The sequence below is a fragment of the Schistocerca piceifrons genome, chromosome 10 (assembly GCF_021461385.2).
Source record: "Schistocerca piceifrons isolate TAMUIC-IGC-003096 chromosome 10, iqSchPice1.1, whole genome shotgun sequence".
Classification (NCBI taxonomy): Eukaryota; Metazoa; Arthropoda; class Insecta; order Orthoptera; family Acrididae; genus Schistocerca; species Schistocerca piceifrons.
The window spans coordinates 124,327,776-124,347,133 of NC_060147.1; the positions used below are offsets into that span (position 1 = coordinate 124,327,776).

Below are 19,358 nucleotides of genomic sequence, written 5' to 3' on the forward strand. Positions count from 1 at the left end.
TTTATTTTAGCAGAATACCGAACAACTTACAGAAAATATGTGTAGCCGCTCAATGGCTGCCTTCCGTATCGCGAAACAAAACAGTGTGTGTACCATAAAGTACGTCCTTCCTCCTCGGCCGTACAAACGCGTCTCTTTTCGATCCTTTTTTATTTTCATAGACATGTTTTAAATGAAGATGCTACTCTTAAAATGTCGCCGCATATCAGTTGTTTCAAGAACATTAACTGTATCTTTTATACTAAAGCCGGCCGGAGTGGCCGAGCGGTTCTAGGCGCTACAGTCTGGAACCGCGCGACTGCGACGGTCGTAGGTTCGAATCCTGCCTCGGGCATGGATGTTTGTGATGTACTTAGGCTAGTTCGGATTAAGTAGTTCTAGGGGACTGATGAACTCAGAAGTTAAGTCCTATAGTGCTCAGAGCATTTTTGAACCATTTTTTTATACTAATTACATTCATAAAATACGTTAACTACGGTTTACAACCGATATGAATGTCAATATTTATGTGACGTACCATCACACAAAGCTGACGTAGGCTTTCGATTTCGCAAGTGTAAAATCACGTAATTTTGAGGATTAGAACTCGTCGAGCCATGTTGGGAGGACATTTTTATCGCGAAAGGAAGTTCGTTGATGGTTGTTTGATAGAGGTAGGGAAAGGTGAAAATCTGAAGGTGCAAGATCGGGCGAGTATGGTTAGTGGGGAATGATTTCCCAACCCGACACCTGTATACTGTTTTTTGTCAGTCTTGCAGAATGCGGACGGGCGTTAATGTGGAGGAACATCACCTTATGCAATCTTCCCCCTCGTTGTTCTCGTATTGCGGCTGCAAGACGTGTCAGTTGTTGACAATAAATGTCAGCAGTCGTGGTTACACCTCGGGGAACCAATTCGTAGTACACTAGATTGTCGCTGTTGCACCAGATGCATAACATTATCTTCCTATTGCACGCGCCGAGGTCTTTGTATGGGGAGTTGCTGCTTTGTTTGGGTTCAACCATTTCTTTCCTTTCCTTTCCTCCATATCTCATCACCAGTGCCGGCCGGTGTGGCCGAGCGGTTCTAGGTGCTTCAGTCTGGAACCGCGCGACTGCGACGGTCGCAGGTTCGAATCCTGCCTCGGGCATGGATGTGTGTGATGTCCTTTGGTTAGTTAGGTTTAAGTAGTTCTAAGTTCTAGGGGACTGATGACCTCTGATGTTAAGTCCCATAGTGCTCAGAGCCATTTGAACCATCTCATCACCAGTAACGATACATTATGGAAGTAGTCGATGTTATTCACGAGCCAGTTGATGACGAATGAGCAGAGATGTACATAAGGCCACTTGCTAATTTTTGTGATTTCGGTACCCTTATACCCGATTCTGAAATTTCCCCACTGCATGCAAATGTCATACGATAATGCATTAGTCACAGTTCATCACATTTGTGACTCCTAGAGTAGACTGAGGTGGATAATTGCGGATTAATGGGTTTAAACGATATTCATCAAACCCCGAAGGTCTTTATGAAGGGGGAGAGTCACTAATGTCGAAACGATTCTCCTTAAAACGACAAAACCATTTTCTTGCCGTGCCCTGTCCAATATCATCATCCCCACACAGGGCACAAATGTTTCTGGCGCCCTCATCTGCTTTCACCCCTCTAAACTAAACTGCGTCCGAACAGGCCTCGAAAGGCCCAATGGTACCGACCGGCCACCGTGTCACCCTCAGATCACTGCATGCGGATATGGAAGGGCATGTGGTCGGCACACCGCTCTCCCAGCCGTTTTGTCAGTTTACGAGACCGGAGCCGCTTCTTCTCAATCAAATAGCTCCTCAGTTTGCCTCACAAGGGCTGAGTGCACCCCGCTTGCCAACAGCGCTCGGCAGACCTGACGGTCACCCATCCAAGTGCTAGCCCAGCCCGACAGCGCTTAACTTCAGTGATCTGACGGGAACCGGTGTTACCACTGCGGTAGGCCGTTGGCTTTCACCCCTGTACTGAACTACAACTGAAGAATATGTGGGAAATCTTCCGATATCTCAAGTTGAAACTCCATTTTCTAGCGTCCACAGTCTCACTCACTTTCTCCAGATGACAGAATGTCCACATGTAATGTGAAATAGCATGAAAATGACAATTGATAAATAAACCCGTAGCATCCGGAACACCAGCACGCAAAACAAAAAAGCTACGAAAAAAAATTTGGAAATTTGTGGTGAGGTCTTATGGGACCAAACTGCTAATGTCATCGGGCCCTAAGCTTAGAGCTTGTAGCAGTAGTGGACACCAGAAGATCCTGAGGAGGATTCCAGCAGAGGAGTCGAAACGTCGAACATTTTAGAAGAAACATGACGCGGCCTAATAACCCAGAAGATTTTAACTTCACTAACACACACCTCTTAATCTAACTTAAACTAACTTATGCTAAGGACGACACACACACACACACACACACACACACACACACACACACACACACACACACACGTTCGAGGAAGAACTCGAACCTCCAACGGGGAAAGTCGCGAGGAAAAAAAAAAGAAGTAAAACGCTGCGAACGTATGCACCAATATAATGCAGTGCGATATCCATCTACAATTACATTCTGTAAACTAAATCACTCCTTTCTTTGCCCCAGTCCATTAATGCAAATTTTGGATTATTAGACTGGAAGTTTGCACGCAGTTTTTTGTGAGGTGGTTTTCAAATACTACCCTAATGGCGTCAGGGCTTATTGTGCGATTCTGGGAACGTGACGCATTACACTTTGACCTCCGTGTAATATTAAATTACCAACAACGAATTTCGACGGCGAGGCTACGGCAATACTGAGTGCTTCGTTTGCGTCATTTTCATAAAGAGGATTTCTCTATGATAATACCGCGCAGCGGAGCAGCACACGCGAAGTGACATCGTTTGATCCGCGATGTAATTTCGTTCTACCTGCCCCTTCTCCCCACCCCTCTCGTCTCTTTTTTTGTTATTCGACACGAAAGCGTGTGGGGTTCGCCGAATACCTGGGCCGGATATATTAAAGCAGCAAACTTGTTCCACTGTTCCCTACTGCATTGTCTGTGGAGCGCTGTTTGGCTTTACCTTGCCACAGCAGCCTTTGATGCTTAGCAGGATAGATACACACACACACACACACACACACACACACACACACTCACACGCGCGTAGTTACCGCGCTAAAAGGGCACAACTTTCCTCTAAAGTCTTCCTGTTCTAATATTGGAGCCACCGTTTGACGCTGAAAGTTGCAGCAAGGGAAGTAACGTAATTCCTAAACGTTAATAGTAGACCACTTTCCTCGTAGAAGGGCACCTCGTAGATGATTACACAGGCCTGATCAAACTTCAAATCCCAAAAAAGTGTTTATACGAGGGCAGTTCAATAAGTAATGCAACACATTTTTTTTTCTCGGCCAATTTTGGTTGAAAAAACCGGAAATTTCTTGTGGAATATTTTCAAACATTCCCGCTTCGTCTCGTATAGTTTCATTGACTTCCGACAGGTGGCAGCGCTGTACGGAGCTGTTAAAATGGCGTCTGTAACGGATGTGCGTTGCAAACAACGGGCGGTGATCGAGTTTCTTTTGGCGGAAAACCAGGGCATCTCAGATATTCATAGGCGCTTGCAGAATGTCTACGGTGATATGGCAGTGGACAAAAGCACGGTGAGTCGTTGGGCAAAGCGTGTGTCATCATCGCCACAAGGTCAAGCAAGACTGTCTGATCTCCCGCGTGCGGGCCGGCCGTGCACAGCTGTGACTCCTGCAATGGCGGAGCGTGTGAACACACTCGTTCGAGATGATCGACGGATCACCATTAAACAACTCAGTGCTCAACTTCACATCTCTGTTGGTAGTGCTGTCACAATTGTTCACCAGTTGGGATATTCAAAGGTTTGTTCCCGCTGGGTCCCTCGTTGTCTAACCGAACACCATAAAGAGCAAAGGAGAACCATCTGTGCGGAATTGCTTGCTCGTAATATGGCTGAGGGTGACAATTTCTTGTCAAAGATTGTTACACGCGATGAAACACGGGTTCATCACTTCGAACCTGAAACAAAACGGCAATCAATGGAGTGGCGCCACACCCACTCCCCTACCAAGAAAAAGTTTAAAGCCATACCCTCAGCCGGTAAAGTCATGGTTACAGTCTTCTGGGACGCTGAAGGGGTTATTCTGTTCGATGTCCTTCCCCATGGTCAAACGATCAACTCTGAAGTGAATTGTGCTACTTTTCAGAAATTGAAGAAACGACTTCAGCGTGTTCGTAGGCACAAAAATCTGAACGAACTTCTCCTTCTTCATGACAACGCAAGACCTCACACAAGTCTTCGCACCCGAGAGGAGCTCACAAAACTTCAGTGGACTGTTCTTCCTCATGCACCCTACAGCCCCGATCTCTCACCGTCGGATTTCCATCTGTTTGGCCCAATGAAGGACGCAATCCGTTGGAGGCACTACGTGGATGATGAAGAAGTTATTGATGCAGTACGACGTTGGCTCCGACATCGACCAGTGGAATGGTACCGTGCAGGCATACAGGCCCTCATTTCAAGGTGGCGTAAGGCCGTAGCATTGAATGGAGATTACGTTGAAAAATAGTGTTGTGTAGCTAAAAGATTGGGGTATAACCTGGTGTATTTCAGTGCTGAATAAAACAACCCCTGTTTCAGAAAAAAAATGTGTTGCATTACTTATTGAACTGCCCTCGTGTTATTTTTGTTACCACTAGTAGTTATGATATTAACTTGTCAGCATTTATTGGTCAATTACTTACTAAGAGTCTTCATTCTTTTACTTCGTGACTAAATGCCCGTGAGTAACCACTTTTGTAATCAAAATTATAATTTTTTTAACTGTGTAACTATTTCTATGCCATCAGTGTTTGCTAACGTTATTGAAAAGGGATAATTGACCATTTTATATCACATAATTTGCTATCAAATGCACAGTTCGGCTTCAGAAATCGTTTAACAACTGAAAATGCTATATTCTCTTTTCTCTGTGAGGTACTGGATGCGTTAAACAAAAGGTTCCGAACGCTGGGCATATTTCTTGATTTAACTAGGATACATTTCATTGCGTTGATCACAAAATATTCCTTCAGAAGTTGGACCATTACGGGATATGGGGAGTAGCTCACAAATGGCTCACCTCTTACTCTAGCAAGAGAGAGCAAAACGTCATTATCCACAGTGTTGACAATGGCTGTGATGTGGGGTCTGAGTGGGGTACTGTCAAGTGTGGAGGGGGGGGGGGGGGGTGCCCCAGGGATCAGTGTTGGGGCCACTCCTGTTATTTATATAAATGATATGTGTTCTAGTATTATGAGCAGCTCTAAAATATTTCTGTTTCCTGACGACACTAGCTTGGTAGTAAAGGATGTTGCGTGCAACACTGGCTCGGTTTCAAATAGTGCAGTTCATGACCTAAGGCCATGCCATGTAGAAAATAAACTAACGCTAAATCACAGTAAGAAGGATTCAGGATTCACACTCATAGCAGTGGAAGATCAAAAACATAACAAAATTAATTTTTTTTACGTGTGGAATTTGATCACTGTTTCGCTTTCTACTGGCTGCGTTTGTTGCTATAGGTACACTTTTCTTCATAAGTAAGAGAGTTTTTTCGATGAATTTTGCACAGCATAGGAACTATACTTATGGGTGTATGAAACTGTAGAATTTTCCAAATCTACTAAAAACGGTGGTAAGAACTGAGATAATTAACCACAAAATTTGAGTTTTTTCTAAACAAGAAAATGTAACAGCTCATTTATTTTTTTCATAAATTAAATAAATTCTAGAGTTTCAGACACCTGTAAGAATGGTTTCTAGTCAGTGGAAATTAAAATGTCCTGTGGTGCCTTCCCTGCTCCATGACGGTCCGTTTGGCTTCCCACCCCCCTCAAAAGGGTCGTTAGCTTCTTCAAAGAAGCGGGTTTTGGAGGGTGGATATGTTGCTCGCTACAGAGAATTCATACCGAACGTTTCGCATTCACAGCATTGTTGTCGGCTGAGGAAAAAAAATGCGGGGGGCTACTTTCTCGGTGTATGAGAAGAAATTAACGTGTTGAAATGGTCCACGGTAAACATCGTCAACTCGGTTCCAGTCAGTTTCCTCTGCATCGTTTACCTTATGAAGGAGGCAGTATAGAGGTGACGGGTCAATAAATTCCTCCTCTAGCGTTGTTTTGCAGCGCGTTGGTTGACTTGAGATGAATTGGCCGATACGATAGGGTGTGACGCCATCGCCTCGGGGTAAACAGGGCCCACACACAAGCAGCAGGTAATGGCAGACTCTCGACGGCGTGCCGCCACGTCCAGGGGCCAGATTAGCGCTCGCTTGTTCGGGGACTCCCCGCTCTATGGGCGAGCTGCCTATTAGCTGGGACTCCCCCAGGGGTGATTCACAGAGCGGCGTGCGGCCGCCCATGCCTCTGAGGCACTGCGTCATATACTGTGTACGCCCTACCGTCCCGGTACTGGTAACTGTAGGGCAATGACGCTCAGCATGGAGTACTAGATTTGTTTCGGTCTGCCTTATAATGTCAGGGGTGAACACGGCGAAATACGCTCCGCCGTCGGTTACGATAGAGGTTGCGAGAGCTGAGCCGCCATAAATACTACACCAACTACTATCAAAGGATCTCAATTAGTTAGTTAGTCGAAAGTTCCATATACGAGGGGCGTTCAGAAAGTAAGCTCCGATCGGTCGCGAAATGGAAACGACTACGAAAATCCGATAAAGCTTTGCACAGATGTGTTGGGTAGTGTCTCTAGTATAACCCCAGTTAGCATCACGTCGCTCTTCTCATTTCTGAGCTCGCAGTGAGTGCGTAAAGATGTCTAGGAAATAGTGTCTGCCGCCAAGTACGAGGGCCTGGTGAGAAATTTCGCCTGAAGCTATGCAGCTAACATTACATAACTGTCGTGCTGTTTCTTCTTCAAGACAATTCTCAGCCGCATTCTGCAGGGGCAATGAAGATGCTCCTGCATCGTTTTCAAATGGAAATGTGAGATTACCCACAATACAGTCCGCAATTGTCTCCCCCTGACTTTCATCTCTGGTCACATGAACCGCTGTCTTTGAAGACAACATTTTGACACAGACAACGAGGTGTATGCCAGCGTGGAGAATTGGCGGAAAGAACTGGCGGCTGCCTTCTATGATGAGGCTATTGAAAAGTTGGTACAACGCTATGACAAAAGTCTAAGTCAGAACGGCGGCTACGTAGAGAAGTAGCTGAAAGGGATAGCTAATTGTTACAAGTAAAACATTTCTGATGTTCACTGTGGTTTCAATTTGGCAATCAATCGGAGCTTACTTTCTGAACAGGCCTCGTATCATTTGAACGATTCCTTCATCGAAGTGACATGGACAGAGTCATTTTGCAGGAGAGGTACACATGATTAGTGTTAACATTAATGAACACGCTATTCTAGTCCTACTCGTAACCACGCTTAAAAACGAAAAACTAAACTCCGTAGGAACAGACCTTTGAAGGCCCAACGGCACCGACCGGCCGCCGTGTCATTCTCAACGCACAGGCGCCACTGGATGCGGATATGGAAGGGCATGTGGTCAGCACACCGCTCTCCCGACCGTATGTCAGTTTACGAGCCTGCAGCCGCAACTTCTCAATCAAGTATCTCCTCAGTTACCTCACAAGGCCTGAGAGCACTCCGCTTGCCAACAGCGCTCGGCAGACCGAATGGTCCTTAAAGCAAGTTATTTTTATGTATATGCATAGTTTTTTGAATTTGTCAGTCCAATAGATGGATATAATTAAATTTTTCCTTGAGACATTTGAGTCTCTGTGAAGAAATGAATTAAAATTTGTGCCACAGCTGGGACTTTAACACGTGTCTCCTTGCTTACATGGCAGGTTGGCTAGTCATTATCCCATCACAGTAGTGAAGCTATACAGCTGCACAGACTATTCCAATGCAATGTCCTCCCTAATTCCAATAACGGAGAGCTTCAAAATGGTTCAAATGGCTCTGAGCACTATGGGACTTAACTTCTAAGGTCATCAGTCCCCTAGAACTTAGAACTACTTAAACCTAACTAACCTAAGGACATCAGACACATCCATGCCCGAGGCTGGATTCGAACCTGCGACCGTAGCGGTCGCGCGGTTCCAGACTGTAGCGCCTAGAACAGCTCGGTCACTCCGGCCGGCTAACGGAGAGCCGCAGCAATACTGACGATCCAAGAAGGGGAAAATAAACTGAAGATGTGAATTGGCATTTGTGTTTGCGAGGGCGTTGAATTAAGGTGTTCCTTGCTGGTGTATTAGCTATAAGGCTATGGTGGTGTAATGGCTAGCCAACCTGTCTAGTAAGCAAGTGACACGTGTTCAAGTCCCAGCTGTGGCACAAATTTTAATTCATTTCTTCAGCTTCCATCATTATGAAACGTTCAAATGTGTGTGAATTGCTAAGGGGCCAAACTGCTGAGGTTATCGGTCCCTAGACTTACACACAACTTAAACTAACTTATGCTAAGAACGACACGCACGGGCGGGCGCACCCTCGCACCCACCCACCCAACCACCCACCCACACACACACACACACACACACACACACACACACACACACACACACACAGACACATACCCGAGAGAGGACTCCAACCTCCGGCGGGAGGGGTCGCGCAACCATCATTATCGAATAGAAGAAGCTGTCCAGGAGAAATGATATTTAGATTTAAAATTGCTTTGCTTCCTGTTAGACTTGTTATATTATTGGGAAAATGGCCAAAAATTTTTGTTCCTGCATTTTCAACTTCTTTCTGAGCCACTGACAGCTTTACTAATGGGTAATAAAAGTGATTTATCCCTCTAGTGTTGTAAGTATGGACTTTGCTGTTCTTCTCAAATTATGATGGGTGATTTATGGCTAATTTAATTGGTGAATGTGATGTGTCACCCCCACCGACATGGTGAAAACAGTGATCAAAGTCTATTAACCTAGCAAAGAAACGTCCGTTTTGTTGATAAAAAGAAAATTACAATTACAGTTTTTTAAAAGTAAGAAGGCTTGACAGTATGGTTATTCCGAAGTTTGTCTAGTAATACAATTAATATCTTCATGGACAAAGATACATATGGAAAATATATCAAGTCTGATGAAGCTATCCTGAATAACACCAGCATAAGAACAGTGAAGTCTATCCCGGATACAGTGTAATTTCAGCAAGGGAAATGCTAAATACAACGGCATTACAGGTAAAGAGGCAATCTTCTTGAGATTTGTTATCTTCTTGCTCGTACCTGGTGCTGGAACAGTACCATAGGTGCCAGTAATATTGACCAATTGTTTATAGACCAGCATTCGTCTGCGACGGCGATATGCAAAACGACGACCCATTGCTGAACACTGCTATTCATATAATGAATGCGCGAAGTTGCATCAGCAGCTATTTATAGCTCAAGATACAAGCGCACGCTGCACAGACTGGATAACATGCTGTGGCGGAGTCTGCAGGCCTGTGTATAAGGCGTTATCTCCATGTGTTAAAGGCTGCTTGAAAACTCAGCCACTCGACCTTCCGGCGTCGTTGATAAGTGGATTGCGTAACCACATGCAAGCATATCTACTGTGAGAGGCCCCTGAGGGGGGGGGGGGGGGGCAGGGAGCAGGAGATTGCCTCTTTACCTGTATTGTCAGGTCCTAATTACTTTTTAGGACTTAAATTGAATTTCTCTATTGCAAAATCATCTGAATCAAGTTCTATAGGTAATGGTTGGATTACCTTTGCTGTTGTTGTTTGTCATGGCGCATCTAGGACTGGTCTGGAAAGTTTTACATCACGTGAAGTTTTAGCATTTCGTACTGTACATTTGGCCGAAAGGTGAAGGTTCTTATCTAGTACCTTATGGTCCATTGTCACTTAATTGTAGGACTAGACGTAAGATTAATTCCGATGAAAAAATTTATATTTGGTCCATAATAAGTGGTACCTCTAATACGGAAGATTGTAAATTTGTTGGTGATTGTATGATATATTATCATTAATAAATACTACACATTGATCTTGCCAAAAGCCGAGAAGCGATTTTATTCTTTTGTAGCACCACACCTCACTCAGTATCCTGCTCCCTGGCCCCCCCTCAGGGGCCTCTCACAGTAGATATGCTTGCATGTGGTTACGCAATCCACTTATCAACGACGCCGGAAGGTCGAGTGGCTGAGTTTTCAAGCAGCCTTTAACACATGGAGATAACGCCTTATACACAGGCCTGCAGACTCCGCCACAGCATGTTATCCAGTCTGTGCAGCGTGCGCCTGGGCTTCGAGAGCGTCGTAAGACGATACGGTGTGTAGCACCCACGAGGAGCCTACGAGAGACGCTCTAAGCCGGAAGAAGTGACTGGGCAACTGTGGGGGCGACCTTCATATCGGTCCACGGCACAATACTCGCGGCACTATTTTCTGGATGCGGCCTCTGCTAGCGCTTGTAGTGCCGCTTGGTTTGCATCCTTGACTGCATATGTCGAGAGCACAACGCTGAGTGATGCAGGGGCCATGTAGGCTGCACGTGTGCCTGGGGTGCCTGAAGGGTTGCCTATCGCTTCTGCGAAAATCTCCGGCATAACGCAATTTATGTATTGCGACGGTGCAGTTCAAATGCCCAGCTCCTTGAAGAGGTACCTACGTGACATCTGTCGGTGAGCACCGCATATTATTCTTACAAGGGGACGCCACGACTTTTGGAACGCGGATTTACTTCAAACTTCGTACACTCGTAGTACTCCATTAGGACAACAAAATGTGTAAGCAGTAGCGCGTACTTCTCAGGCGTTACTGAGAAAATCGCAAGATAATTTCGGTCGTCAAATATATACCTGTGCGTGGTCGTTTTTGCCATGAAATGGCGGCAGCCGAGTGGGTAGCGTTCAAGCCACGTAATCGCTAGATCGCTGGATCGAGTCCCGTTCGTCAGTTATTTTTCATTTCTAACACAGTCATTTTCTTTACTATTTATGTTACACTTTATATAATGAGAAAATAATTATAATCGGATGACCTTTTATTAAATTTACAATGTTATTTGACAGTCTAGAAATTTTTATTATCACAAATAATATAATATTCACAACCGACCAAACGTATAAAGTGATACTGAAAATGTATGCTTATCTGTGTCTTCAAAATTGTTCGTATTTAATCGAAAAATAAACGAGAAATTGCTTCTCATGAAAACGCTATTAAAATACACTCGTACTGCACGATCAATTATAAGCGCCGATATTTGAGGAAATGCTGCGTTATGCATGGTTTGCTTCCAAATTATCAGCTGAAAGAGTGGTTTTTGAAAAAGTTAACGAGGTTTGTTTTTCCACGGAAAACCTCAAAAGACCTTGCGTATGCGGAAACACCATTTATTCAATGCAGTTGGTGCCGTTTAACTTTATGCTTTCCATGTTTTTACGAAAAATACCATCCTGCCATTGTACTCGTAATGTCGAAAGCGACGATTAATTGTACATCTTTCGAAAGCTGTGTGTACCGGTCAAAACTTGGAGGTAACAAGTAGTTTCGGGTTCCTTCCAGGTATAAGGGATTTCTCAAATCACGGACAAGCGTTCATTTTCAGTATCACTTTATGTGTTTGGTCGTTTACTAGTCGATAGTTATGAATATTATATTACTTGTGATAATAAAAATTTGTGGAGTGCCAAATAAAATTGTAAATTTAATAAAAGTTCATCCGAATACACGTATTTTTCCCATTATATCAATTGTAATATGAAGAGTAAAGAAAATGACTGTGTTAAAAATGAAAAAAAAAACAAAACTGACGAACGTATCCAGCGATTACGGGGCTTGAACGCTACCCAATCGGCTGCCGCCGTTTCAAGGCCAAAATGGCCACGCACAGGTATATATTTGACGACCGAAATTATCTTGCGATTTTCTCAATAACGCTTGTTGTCCTAATGGAGTACTACGAGTGTACGAAGTTTGAAGTAAATCTGTGTTCCAAACGTCGTGGCTTCCCGTTGTTAGTAATCGGTTCTGTGCAATCAGTACTTTAAGTGTGACAGTTTACCTCGAAGTTATTCCATAAGACATTATGGAGTGGAAATAAGGAAAGTATGTTACGACTTTGGTTTGTTTGTTTCCAACATAAGCAATAATACGAAGAGCAAATAAAGCTGAACGTAATTGCTTCGGAAACTCCAGCTTTGATGATGGTTGGATAACAGTTCATTTTTTCCTAGGCAGGAGGAAACTGAAGGTTGTCCTCCAGTGTCGACGAACACTGATCGACGGTATCTGGACGCTCCTATGCAATGCGGATTTCACAAGTGGCAGGTCCGTCACTACAAACAGTAGCGAGGCAGTAAGAGCAGGAGAGCTCATTTGACGTCACTTGAGTAACGGGTTCTTCAGGGACACTTCACTCCTCCTACAGCTGCCGAAGTCGACAGTTGATGATGTGAGTGTGCTGTCGAAACGCGAAGCAACGACCACAGCTAAATCTAGACCAGGGAGACCTCATGTACTGCCGGGAACCTACTGTCGGGCATTGGGGAGCATGGTTGTAAAAAATTGCAAGAAATCAGCCCAAGGTGTCACTCGTCAGCTCCAAAGTGCTGCCAGCAGTCTAGCTATCACAATGAGTCTGCGCAGGGAGGTGAAAAGATTGGGATAGGATGGTCAAGCAGCTACTCATGAGCCACACATTTCTATAGGCAGCGCTAAGCGACGCTTGAGGAGGTGTGAATATGGATGCCACTGGACACTGGGTGACTGGAAACGAGTGACGTGGCTCGATGAATCACGCTTATACTCTGCAGCAATCCGATGGAAGGTTTTCGATTTGGTGAATGATGGAGAACGCTACCTGCCTTCGTGTGTAGTGCTAATAGTCAAGTGCGGAGGAGGTGGCGTTACCGTATGGGGGAGTGACTCTCCTCCTGTTGGGCTTAACAAAATCCTATTTGCCAAAGGGTATCAGCATATCAGCATATCATCCCCCCCATGAACCATGGACCTTGCCGTTGGTGGGGAGGCTTGCGTGCCTCAGCGATACAGATTGCCGTACCGTAGGTGCAACCACAACGGAGGGGTATCTGTTGAGAGGCCAGACAAACGTGTGGTTCCTGAAGAGTGGCAGCAGCCTTTTCAGTAGTTGCAAGGGCAACAGTATGGATGATTGACTGATCTGGCCTTGTAACAATAACCAAAACGGCCTTGCTGTGCTGGTACTGCGAACGGCTGAAAGCAAGGGGAAACTACAGCCGTAATTTTTCCCGAGGGCATGCAGCTTTACTGTGTGATTACATGATGATGGCGTCCTCTTGGGTAAAATATTCCGGAGGTAAAATAGTCCCCCATTCGGATCTCCGGGTGGGGACTACTCAAGAGGATGTCGTTATCAGGAGAAAGAAAACTGACGTTCTACGGATCGGAGCGTGGAATGTCAGATCCCTTAATCGGGCAGGTAGGTTAGAAAATTTAAAAAGGGAAATGGATAGGTTGAAGTTAGATATAGTGGGAATTAGTGAAGTTCGGTGGCAGGAGGAACAAGACTTCTGGTCAGGTGACTACAGGGTTATAAACACAAAATCAAATAGGGGTAATGCAGGAGTAGGTTTAATAATGAATAGGAAAATAGGAATGCGGGTGAGCTACTACAAACAGCATAGTGAACGCATTATTGTGGCCAAGATAGATACGAAGCCCACACCTACTACAGTAGTACAAGTTTATGTGCCAACTAGCTCTGCAGATGACGAAGAAATTGAAGAAATTTATGATGAAATAAAAGAAATTATTCAGATTGTGAAGGGAGACGAAAATTTAATAGTCATGGGTGACTGGAATTCGAGTGTAGGAAAAGGGAGAGAAGGAAACATAGTAGGTGAATATGGATTAGGGGACAGAAATGAAAGAGGAAGCCGCCTGGTAGAATTTTGCACAGAGCATAACTTAATCATAGCTAACACTTGGTTTAAGAATCATGAAAGAAGGTTGTATACATGGAAGAACCCTGGAGATACTAAAAGGTATCAGATAGATTATATAATGGTAAGACAGAGATTTAGGAACCAGGTTTTAAATTGTAAGACATTTCCAGGGGCAGATGTGGACTCTGACCACAATCTATTGGTTATGACCTGTAGATTAAAACTGAAGAAACTGCAAAAAGGTGGGAATTTAAGGAGATGGGACCTGGATAAACTAAAAGAACCAGAGGTTGTACAGAGATTCAGGGAGAGCATAAGGGAGCAATTGACAGGAATGGGGGAAATAAATACAGTAGAAGAAGAATGGGTAGCTTTGAGGGATGAAGTAGTGAAGGCAGCAGAGGATCAAGTAGGTAAAAAGACGAGGGCTAGTAGAAATCCTTGGGTAACAGAAGAAATATTGAATTTGATTGATGCAAGGAGAAAATATAAAAAATGCAGTAAGTGAAACAGGCAAAAAGGAATACAAACGTCTCAAAAATGAGATCGACAGGAAGTGCAAAATGGCTAAGCAGGGATGGCTAGAGGACAAATGTAAGGATGTAGAGGCCTATCTCACTAGGGGTAAGATAGATACCGCCTACAGGAAAATTAAAGAGACCTTTGGAGAAAGTAGAAACACTTGCATGAATATCAAGAGCTCAGATGGAAACCCAGTTCTAAGCAAAGAAGGGAAAGCAGAAAGGTGGAAGGAGTATATAGAGGGTCTATACAAGGGCGATGTACTTGAGGACAATATTATGGAAATGGAAGAGGATGTAGATGAAGATGAAATGGGAGATACGATACTGCGTGAAGAGTTTGACAGAGCACTGAAAGACCTGAGTCGAAACAAGGCCCCCGGAGTAGACAATATTCCATTGGAACTACTGACGGCCGTGGGAGAGCCAGTCCTGACAAAACTCTACCATCTGGTGAGCAAGATGTATGAAACAGGCGAAATACCCTCAGACTTCAAGAAGAATATAATAATTCCAATCCCAAAGAAAGCAGGTGTTGACAGATGTGAAAATTACCGAACTATCAGCTTAATAAGTCACAGCTGCAAAATACTAACACGAATTCTTTACAGACGAATGGAAAAACTAGTAGAAGCCAACCTCGGGGAAGATCAGTTTGGATTCCGTAGAAACACTGGAACACGTGAGGCAATACTGACCTTACGACTTATCTTAGAAGAAAGATTAAGGAAAGGCAAACCTACGTTTCTAGCATTTGTAGACTTAGAGAAAGCTTTTGACAATGTTGACTGGAATACTCTCTTTCAAATTCTAAAGGTGGCAGGGGTAAAATACAGGGAGCGAAAGGCTATTTTCAATTTGTACAGAAACCAGATGGCAGTTATAAGAGTCGAGGGACATGAAAGGGAAGCAGTTGTTGGGAAGGGAGTAAGACAGGGTTGTAGCCTCTCCCCGATGTTGTTCAATCTGTATATTGAGCAAGCAGTAAAGGAAACAAAAGAAAAATTCGGAGTAGGTATTAAAATTCATGGAGAAGAAATAAAAACTTTGAGGTTCGCCGATGACATTGTAATTCTGTCAGAGACAGCAAAGGACTTGGAAGAGCAGTTGAATGGAATGGACAGTGTCTTGAAAGGAGGATATAAGATGAACATCAACAAAAGCAAAACAAGGATAATGGAATGTAGTCTAATTAAGTCGGGTGATGCTGAGGGAATTAGATTAGGAAATGAGGCACTTAAAGTAGTAAAGGAGTTTTGCTATTTGGGGAGCAAAATAACTGATGATGGTCGAAGTAGAGAGGATATAAAATGTAGGCTGGCAATGGCAAGGGAAGCGTTTCTGAAGAAGAGAAATTTGTTAACATCCAGTATTGATTTAAGTGTCAGGAAGTCATTTCTGAAAGTATTCGTGTGGAGTGTAGCCATGTATGGAAGTGAAACATGGACGATAAATAGTTTGGACAAGAAGAGAATAGAAGCTTTCGAAATGTGGTGCTACAGAAGAATGCTGAAGATTAGATGGGTAGATCACATAACTAATGAGGAAGTATTGAATAGGATTGGGGAGAAGAGAAGTTTGTGGCACAACTTGACCAGAAGAAGGGATCGGTTGGTAGGACATGTTCTGAGGCATCAAGGGATCACCAATTTAGTATTGGAGGGCAGCGTGGAGGGTAAAAATCGTAGAGGGAGACCAAGAGATGAATACACTAAGCAGATTCAGAAGGATGTAGGTTGCAGTAGGTACTGGGAGATGAAAAAGCTTGCACAGGATAGAGTAGCATGGAGAGCTGCATCAAACCAGTCTCAGGACTGAAGACCACAACAACAACAACATCAGCATATCTTACTGCAGTGTCTACAGTTGAGGAACAGCTTGGAGAGGACGATTCTCTGTTTCAGGATGACAACGCACTCTGTCATAAAGCAGCATCTATGAGGCGGTGGTTCGTGGGAAACAACATTCTTTAAATGGACTGGCCTGTACATTCCAAATCTGAAACAATTGCAGCACACATGGGATGAGTTAGAACGTCGAATTCGCTCCAGACCCATGTCTCGGACAACACTACCATCTTTGATTTCGGTTCCTGAGGAAGAATGGGATGCCATTCCTCCAAGACATTCAGCACCTACCCACCACAGTTCACATACCACATTTTAATTGGTGTATCGTTACTTTTGATCAGATTATATGACGGATGTGCTATCTACTTATGTTCACATTTGCCCTCTGTCAACGTCAGCACGTGGATGTGTTCCATTACCCCGACTACCTGCACTAAGCGCTGGGAGCGTCAACGTCAGTGTTGTGTTATGTAATTAATAACGTTGTGTTTCAGTGAATGATACACTGTGGTACATTTTGGAATAGGTCTCTAGGAGAGGAAATGAATTACCGAATAAAAAATACAGGGTGCCATTTAAAAAAGTCATAGCGCTGTTCATATCTTTGTAAAAAAAAAAAAGCTTCAACGAAGGCAATCATGCTGGTTGATGTCACCCTGATGGCTAAAGAACATTTGCTTCAAACATTTTGTAATTTGCATCTGGACAAACAGTTATTTGGGGTAGTCAAGATAAATGGGACATCATTCGAAACAAAAAAAGTAAAATTGTGTTCTAAATCGGATACTTGCGGAGCTATGAGCAGTTCTTCATCTTCGATACTTTGAAAGAAATCTCTTCCACTGCAAGCTCTTTGCTTTCCACACTTTGTGAAGTGATAGTATAGACCAAACCAAAAAATAAATGTGCAGTAAAGATGCACTCTAAAATGCATACCTCAAGAACTATGGCCACTTGTTTATCTTCGCTACTTTTAAACACAACTTTTCTCTCTTTGGTCCATGCTAGCACTTCCGAAAATATGGAAAGCAAAGAACTTGGAGTAGAAAAGATGTTTCACAGTATTGAACATCTGAGAATTGCTCATACATCTTAAGGAACGCATTTAAGAGCCGATGTTTACTTGTGTTTCTTGTTTCGAGTGATCATCCCTATCGCATCCCGAAAAACCTATATGTATATGGTATCTCAGTAATAATCGTTAATATTCAGGGATATGACAGAAATGACCAATCGACGTGAGACGTAAGCTGTGAGTACTCACACATCTTCCCTACTGTGAAACACATTTCAACTATTACAAGCTCTTAGCTGTTACAAATGAGCTATAGAAAGCAGTACACAAGAGAGGACACATTGCTCTGTTATTGTCCGTGGACTCAAGAAGCGGTATACATCTGTTAGCGCTATTATAGTAAACAGTATTCACAGTTCTGCGTAGGTGCGGCACATACATTAGTTATAATAGAACCAGTTTGTGTTTTGCTAATCTCCTGAAATGCTTTTACACAGTAGTCGTGATGGAAGCCTATTATGTCACATGGTAAGCGTAAGACATGATCTCTTACTATGGTCACACAAACGGAACCAACCATCTAGCCTGTGTCCTGTATGCTGAAAAATATCTAGAACCCCAGGACACCTACCATATGCACACTTATTCAGCCGTCTTTTCCAGCGACTAGCAGATTTCACAAACTTACCTAAACACAAACTGATTCCTTCACGAGTGCGTTTTACAGTAACACAAGTACGTTATCACTGCAAGCTGTATCCATGGAGAGTAACAGAGGAATTTCTCGTAATTAGCTTCTGTTGGTAGTAATAGCAAAGAGATTGAAGTAGAAGAGATGTGTTTCACAGTAGCGAACATGAACAAGTGCTCGTACCTCTTAAGATACGCATTGTAGAGCGCATGTTTAATGGGCTTTTTTTCTTGTTCTGGTCTCCACTACAACCTCTCAAAATATGGAGTATTTTTCAACATCCTGTGTAATATCGTGAATTACTTGGCGTACTCGACTTGTGGTCTATTCTTCCGAAGGCACAGTTCACTGTTTGTATGCATGACAGACAGACCTCTTAGACTCCCACGCTGTAATTCAGCTGTCACCAGGCCTGACGTCATTCCTTTGTATCCCTCTCTGTCGCGCATCACAAACAGTGTACGTTGTGTGATGAAGTGGAATCAAAGACAGTGCCCAGGGCCCCGTAATTACTTGGTGTCTAACACAGAGACGCGGGTTTCAGAGACCTTCCCCGCGTGGCTCATTCGCAATCTCGCAGCTACCAGATTGATGCTAGACTCGCTCAGTCTTCTTGATTACACACACACACACACACACACACACACACACACACACACACAAGGACACACAAACATATTGGGTACGCCGAAGTTAGCTCCACGTACGAGCTTTGAGTTTTGAGAGATTCTTCATGAACGCGGCCGTAATGTACTAATGCTTGTTTATCGTGTTGCACTACAGTTAATAGTGTAGAGCGGAGTTCGTGTAAAATATCCGTTGACTTACATGACCGAGGTTGCCATTCATTCGGATTTTGCCGGACTAGTCCCGCATTTTATGTAAGTTTACACCTTACTAGGTTGGTAGCGTACATAAGGGTCATGAACAGTATCAGATGCTGAGTGATCGCTGTGAAGGGCACAAAGATACCACGTAGTCGTGTGAGAAAGTGTTATCAGCAGCTCAGAGTCTGAAATGCCCCGCAATGTTTGTCTTCATTTGGCCGACTGGTCGAATCGTGCAAAGTCCAGGTTTTATGGAACATTTGGATAGCCTATGGTTGGACTAGATGGAAAGGTGAGGGCAGGCGTATTTGTCGTCAAGTTTCCGATCAAATACACGTGACCACCACAACGACGAATCGTCATATTTTGTGTGTCGAGGACACTGTGACCCCTTCACATACGTAATTGCTATCCCAAAAGAAGTAATGGACTCCCTTCAACACTGTGTGTCACCCGCACCATAGGTCTGGAACTCCAGTTCGACTAGGGAATTACCGTCGCATTGTCATTTCCATACCATGTG

General features: G+C 43.8%; 1 protein-coding gene and 1 pseudogene across 1 annotated transcript in view; both read right to left on the minus strand.

Annotated features, from left to right (window-relative positions):
• The window catches only part of LOC124719000 (neuropeptide F), a 619,663-nt gene that overhangs the window by 124,574 nt on the left and 475,731 nt on the right, over window positions 1-19,358 (minus strand). The window lies entirely within an intron of this gene.
• On the minus strand, window positions 1,860-1,976 carry LOC124719136 (annotated as a pseudogene).